Genomic DNA, 6,807 nt, shown 5'->3' with positions numbered 1-6,807 from the left:
TTTTGAATGTGGGTAATTTGGGGTTGATAAGTACATAGGAGTCAGCATAAATTGTTATCTGGTTGCAGCGCGTCTTGGCCACAAGCTTAAGCTTTATTTTTGCTTACATTTTGAAGTATATGGAAGTTTGAGGCCTAACATTTGCCATACTTCTATTCGTTCAAGCTTGACAAGGCAGTTGCTCAATTTATTCACAAGTCCCTCCATCATAACAAAAGGCCAAGTACAGTTCCACTGTCCTTGAGTCACATAATCAGGATAACAGTTTATCAAAGAACAAAGAAACTGGGGCTCCTACAGCAGCCAAAGTGACCATCTAGGTGGGGTGGGTATGCCTATGCAAATGCGATCAGCCCCTGAAGTTCTTTTCCACAACCCAACACAACTCGCCACGAGATGTCAGGGTAGAGCTCATCCTGACACAGACATCTAGATCTTTATTTATGAAGAGAGAGAGAGAGTGTGAGAGAGAATCTCTATGGATAGTGATTCCATGCTTGAATAATAAGAATATAGCTGTAAGGATATATTACCGGCCACCTGACCTGAATGTTGATAGAGACTATGAAATGCTCAGGGAGATTAGAGAGGCTATAAAAATAAAACACTCAATAATAATGGGGGATTTCAACTATCCCTATACTGACTAGGTACATGTCACCTCAGGACAGGATGGAGAGATAAAGTTTCTAGACACCATTAATGACAGCCTCTTGGAGCAGCTAGTCCTGGAACCCACAAGAGAGACAATTCTTGATTTAGTGGAGCACAGGATCTGGTCCAAGAGGCGAATATAGCTGAACTGCTTGGTAATAGTGGCCATAACATAATACAATTTAACATCCCTATGGCAGGTTGGAGAGGTAACAACACCACAGCAGCCCACCACAGTAGCATTTAACTTCAGAAGGGGGAACTACACAAAAAATGAGGAAGTTAGCTAAACAGAAATTAGAAGGTACAGTGCCAAAAGTGAAATTCCTGTGAGTATCCAGTGGTTAAGAGACTGGACACCACAGGGGGAAGCCTTGGCAGTTGGAGCATGCCTATCGCTAGCGTTGCCTGTGGCTGGGAGTGTCAGGGAGCCGACCCCTGGTAGGTACAGACAAAACTATCGCACACTGAGCACAGGTGGTAGCGAGGTGCCTCACAACTCTGGGAGGTGTCACAGAGGCCAAAAACAAACAAAGTTAGTGGACATTTCTAAAAACTTTGACCTTAATCATCTTTTGCAGGGCTGTAACCAGAGCAAGGTGCACAGGGCAGAAAACAAACAAACAAACAAAACAAACAAACAATAACATGCCCCCCCTCTCCCTCCCCCCAATTTCTTCTGCCTTCCATTCAACACAGAGGTTTTTAAACTATGTGATGTAGCCCACCTAGAGGGGCACAACCCACAGTTTGGAAACCTGTCTTCTCCTACCAGGAGCCAGCAGATTTGAACCTGGTGAGAGCTGCCCAGCCCTCTTGGGCCCCTGGCTCTCTGTGCTGCGGGAGCTGAGGTGCTGGCTAGATGCCCAGCAGCCCTCCCTGCCCTGCTTCCCGAACCTGGACGCCTCTGCATGGTCAGGCGCTCCTCAGGCAGGGCGGGCAGCACAGCTCTGGACTGCGCCCCTGACGCGCTCTTGCCTCTTCCCTGAAGGAGCCCGTCACCAACTGGTGAGGCTCCCTGGAGCTGGCCTCTGCTCGCAGAGGCTGGCCGCCATGAAATGCTCCCCAAGGCGCTCACTCTCTGCTGCCCTGGTGCTCATGGCTCTGCTGCTGCTTCACAGGGGTGACAAGAGCCTCGGGGAAAAGGCAAGAGCACATCAGGGTCGCAGCTCAGAGCTGTGCCACCCACCCTGTCTCAGGGGTGCCCTGCTGTGCAGAGGTGGCCTGGCTCAGGGAGCAAGGCAGGGAAGGCTGTTGGGCAGCCAGCCAGTACCCCAGTTCCCACAGTGCAGAGAGTCAGGTGCCCGAGTGGGCTGAGCAGCACCCACCAGCTTTGGATCCCCTGGCAAGAGGCAATTGTTTTCAAACTGTGGGGAGTGGCCTAAAGCCTCTGTGCTTAATGGAGACAGAAATCTCTTCATTACATTCAAGGGGCCCTAGAGAATTATTTTTCTGTTTTTATATAACAGTTTATATTTTACTTGTATACAAGCTGTAACCCTAGATGCTTTACAGCGTTAAATACAAGCCAGTAGATGAGAGACCTCAGAAATTACAGAAACTAGAGGTGTCGTGATGACAAAAGCCTTAATGCTGAGGGCCTGTGGGGAAATTAAAAAGGAACAGTTGAAGGATGGGGTTAGCAAGGGGAAAATTGATTATGGATGACAGGAAGGCAAGAGATTTAGGTATTAAAAAACTACAGGTTAATTTCTGAGAATGAAGAAACAGAGTCACTTTTCATCTAGTCAAGCAGCAGCAAATATGACCTAGCTGCTTGCAAACTCTCTTCAGTATATGTTTGTAAGGGTCTGGCACAATGAGACCTCAATCCCTGTTTGGAGTCTTATGCACTATTATAATATGAATTATTATTAAAAATGAAATACTTTCCCTGGGAAATGAGTGGTAAGCATAGCAGGCTGGAATTCAATGCATGGCTGAAAGTCAACGTTAGGGCTTGGGAGAGAGATTACTGGAAAGACTTGGACTGGGCCTGTCTTAGTTATATTTTTGGGGATGGGGGTAGGAGGGATTGGAATCTTACTAGGATACAAGGATTACTAGGATACAAGATTGGAAGCTTACTAGGATACAAACCAGGACAACTTTTGGAGGCTTGAAGCAGCCCCAGAAGCAGTAACGGCTAGAGTAGTTTTTTCAAAGGAGCTAGGTATCAACCGAACACTGCTCAAAGAAGATGCCAATTCTAAATTAGATCTCTTCAGGCAGATAGCAGGGCTGGGTGGAAAGCAGCTGAGCTAAAAAGATATAGATTTGGCTAGACAGCTCCACCATATGGCCTGTCTGTAGGTTGGTGAAAAATAACCAAGCACCAAAGATCAGGTATGCTGAAAGTGCAACAATGTAAGTGATAGCTAGACCTTAATTAAAATGCAGTAGGGCTGAGTAGGCTATTAGCACATTCTATTGGGGAATGACTGCTTCTGAAGCATCCTAAAAAAGAAAAGGAGTACTTGTGGCACCTTAGAGACTAACAAATTTATTAGAGCATAAGCTTTCGTGAGCTACAGCTCACTTCATCGGATGCATTTGAAGCATCCTAAATAGGCCTGTTTTCCCCACAAAGCAATGCTGTTTTGTAATACCTTTACACAAACACGTCATTGTTCTAATTAAGGAACGCTTCACAGATGTGATGTTATTTTTATGGTACGTGTAGTAAATAATTCACTAAGTAGATGTTTATGATCTTCAGTAAATGAAGGGCTATACAACTGATTCATAAAGTATATACTAGGGGCCATAAGCATTCAATCAGAGAACAACTGCTTTTATAATAAAACATTTTATACAGTAAATGGAGCACATTGTGGAGGAAGTTTGGGTATATCAATGTAAATGCTACCTGAATATAAAAGGGAAAGGAGATTGCACTAATACAGACACAGACATGGTGTAGCTCTTGGGATGTTGATATTAAAATATTGGACAGAAAAAAAATACATTTATCATATTGCTCAAACATGTCTTTTTTGGGGGTGGGGGAGCAGAGTTCCCAAAAAGGAGAATGGAAATTTTACTTCTGAGGGCTACAAAAGAGGATATTGCAGTAAAAGGTGCTACACCAAAACATGTTTGCTAAATTGTATCTTTTATAGACCGTGCACCCTAAGATGATTCACGCAGTTAAATAATGTAGGTATGTAATAATAAATAAATACCTAGATCTTATATTTTGTTTTTCATTAATAAATCTCAAAGCACTTCACAATCTTTAATGTATTTATCCTTTAATGTATTAGTGTTTGTCAGGAAATGTATCGGTTTTCTGATGAAAGATAGCAGAAATTTTTCAACAACACTTAACCCCCCCCCCAACCTGATTTCCTACCAGTTCTAATAAAATACCCGGTCTTCCCACAATTAATGCATGTATGTACCACTGCCCTCTACTGGTCATGATGTGTTAGAACTTCTCACCTATGGCAATCATGTTACCCTCATCAACTGGTGTTATACTCTAATACTGCAGCACACAATACCCTTGCAAAAAGAAAAAAGTTTAGGCCAGAGAGAGGAAATCTGAAAGTAAATGAAGAGCCGTGAAGGTACAGGAAAGTTGTACCTTTTGATGGCAAGATATGCATCTATAAATTAGGATACATCTTTTAATGCAGCCTTGCAATACTGTCATGATTTTCTGAGAGGAACTGCAGGTGCTCAACACCTTAAAAAAATCATCCCACAAATCTAGTCACCAACCTTTTCTAGGATTGATAATAATAATGAAAAACCTAACATACCACTTACCCAAGGGGATGGATGGGTGGGTGGGGGGAAAGATATTTCTCACCTGGGCAGATAGACAAGTAGAATTTTTTCTAAACTGATTTAGGAGTAGATCCTTTCTGCCAGTCACTAGTGGCCATATAGGTGGAAGATCAGGTGACAAGGGTAATTTAGTAAAAGAGAAGAGGACAAAATTCTATCTATCTTTGGGGCATTAGTTGTCTCTTACTTCAAGTGCATATAAGGAGCCTAGCACAATGGGTCTCTGATCTTGGCTGGAACCTGTGGGTGCTACCATAATGCAAATAATCAAGAATAAATAAATAAATGAACCAAATTGTTTGAGGACGAATCTTGCACAATATAACCCAAATACATTTCAGGACAAGAAACTTATCTGAGCAGAATCCTGAAAACAAGAACAGTTTGAAGAAGAAGAAAAAAATAGAAAGATCTCACAGCAGTGTCTTGAGGGCACCAAGTCCAAGTCTCAGAACAACAGAGTGTTTTTAATAAACCAAAAAGAAAAGGAGTACTTGTGGCACCTTAGAGACTAACAAATTTATTAGAGCATAAGCTTTCGTGAGCTACAGCTCACTTCACGAAAGCTTATGCTCTAATAAATTTGTTAGTCTCTAAGGTGCCACAAGTACTCCTTTTCTTTTTGCGAATACAGACTAACACGGCTGCTACTCTGAAACCTTTAATAAACCAGTGTGCACTATTGCACTGATGCAGAGAGCATGGGATGAGAATGAGCTACTGGCATTTCACAATAGACTGAGGCTATTATAATCATTCTTTCTCCTCCTGGGAAGATTAGCATTCAGAGATAGGATACAGGACCATAGCACTATAGCACAGCACTATAGAAGTATGCTTCAACTGCTGAACATAAACAATGTACATTAATGGTGTTTCACAACAGTACTTATCAGTGAAAGGTTAGCTGTTAGCAATGTCTTGACAATAGCACCATAGCACTGTTTGCAGTGCCTTATAGATAGCAATTGACTTCTAGCTGGCAGGCAGATCTGAATAAAGCTACAGATACTGAATCTTTAGACCAGCGTCTTGGCAGAATGCCAGTGTTTGGGACCACATGTATTTGCCTTGGTGTTGTTCAAACCTTATAGATTATTCAGATAATTCAATCAAATGAGTTCAGAAGCACCGTCCTTTCCACTGAACAATGCTCATGAGGAGGCTCATCTGACAGCTTATTTTAGGAAAATTTAGAAATGGTGCACAGGATTTCCAGGTGGACCATATACAGTACTACATGTTAAATGGGACAATTTATCTGATAAAAAAATAATGCAAAGTAGTAAGAGCTGAAATTCAAGACCCACTGGGCCAAATCCCAGTCCTTACTCAAGCAAAATTCCTGATTTAATAAGACTACATTTACAGATTAGGAAACAAAAGCAGAGGTTAAGCAGCTTTCCCAGGATCACCGAGCAAGCCTGAAACAGAGCTTGGAATGATTTTGCAGCGCTCCCATCACTACCTCATACTTTAACCGCTACTAGACAATATTTCCATGTGTACTTACAATAGCCACACAAAACATTTCAGTAAAGCCCCCCACCCAAGTTATGTTAATCAATGGATTTAACTGGTTATACTTTTATTAGTGGAAAGTCACAGATACCCCAGTAACACCTCATGGGGGTAGAGGAAGGGAGAAAGAATACAAAGCTCTGTTCAAATAAATGAGTGATGGGAAGGCTGGGGGAGACCATGCCCTTCTGAACAGATTGTATAAACCATATTGCCATATTTTAGTGCTGGCTCAGTGCAGCTGCTTCTCCTCTTTGGAGAGAATGCTGTTATGCCTTTGGGAAGGAGTTAGAGATGAATTACAAGGAATCCTCTACAGCGTGCCTGAGAAAATGCTTTACCATAAGCAGGGGATCTTACAGGCTGCTTGGGAGCTGACTGCTAGTCTCCATTTCCTTCCACTGCATACTATATAAGGGCCTGATCCTGAAACACTTATATGGGTAGAACCAGTGGAGTAAAGACTTGGAGGATCAGTGTCTGTAGCAGAGTGCAGTGACGGAAAGCTGTTAAAGGGCACTCATGCTCAGTGTTTCTGTGTGCTGCCTTACTCCTATTGAGATGCTGAGCATAGCAAAGAGGGCAAAACAAATGTTCTACTCCTTTCTGGGGGAGCCACACATTAACTAAGACTGGATTTAAAATATCAGAAGTTTATATCTCCCACACCATTCACAATATTTACTAGTATCTATAAAGAACTACTGAAGATTTTCTCTTCTATCACAGAACCAAAATTTAAAGGTAAGCCAAACAATGCCAAACAATTCTGGGGTGGAACACAGCAGTTGCATACCACCACGAAGCACCATTACAATGCACTTTAGACCAGAAAAA

This window comes from Dermochelys coriacea, chromosome 2 (genome assembly GCF_009764565.3).
Source record: "Dermochelys coriacea isolate rDerCor1 chromosome 2, rDerCor1.pri.v4, whole genome shotgun sequence".
Taxonomy (NCBI): Eukaryota; Metazoa; Chordata; order Testudines; family Dermochelyidae; genus Dermochelys; species Dermochelys coriacea.
Note: the sequence above shows the minus strand (reverse complement) of the source record.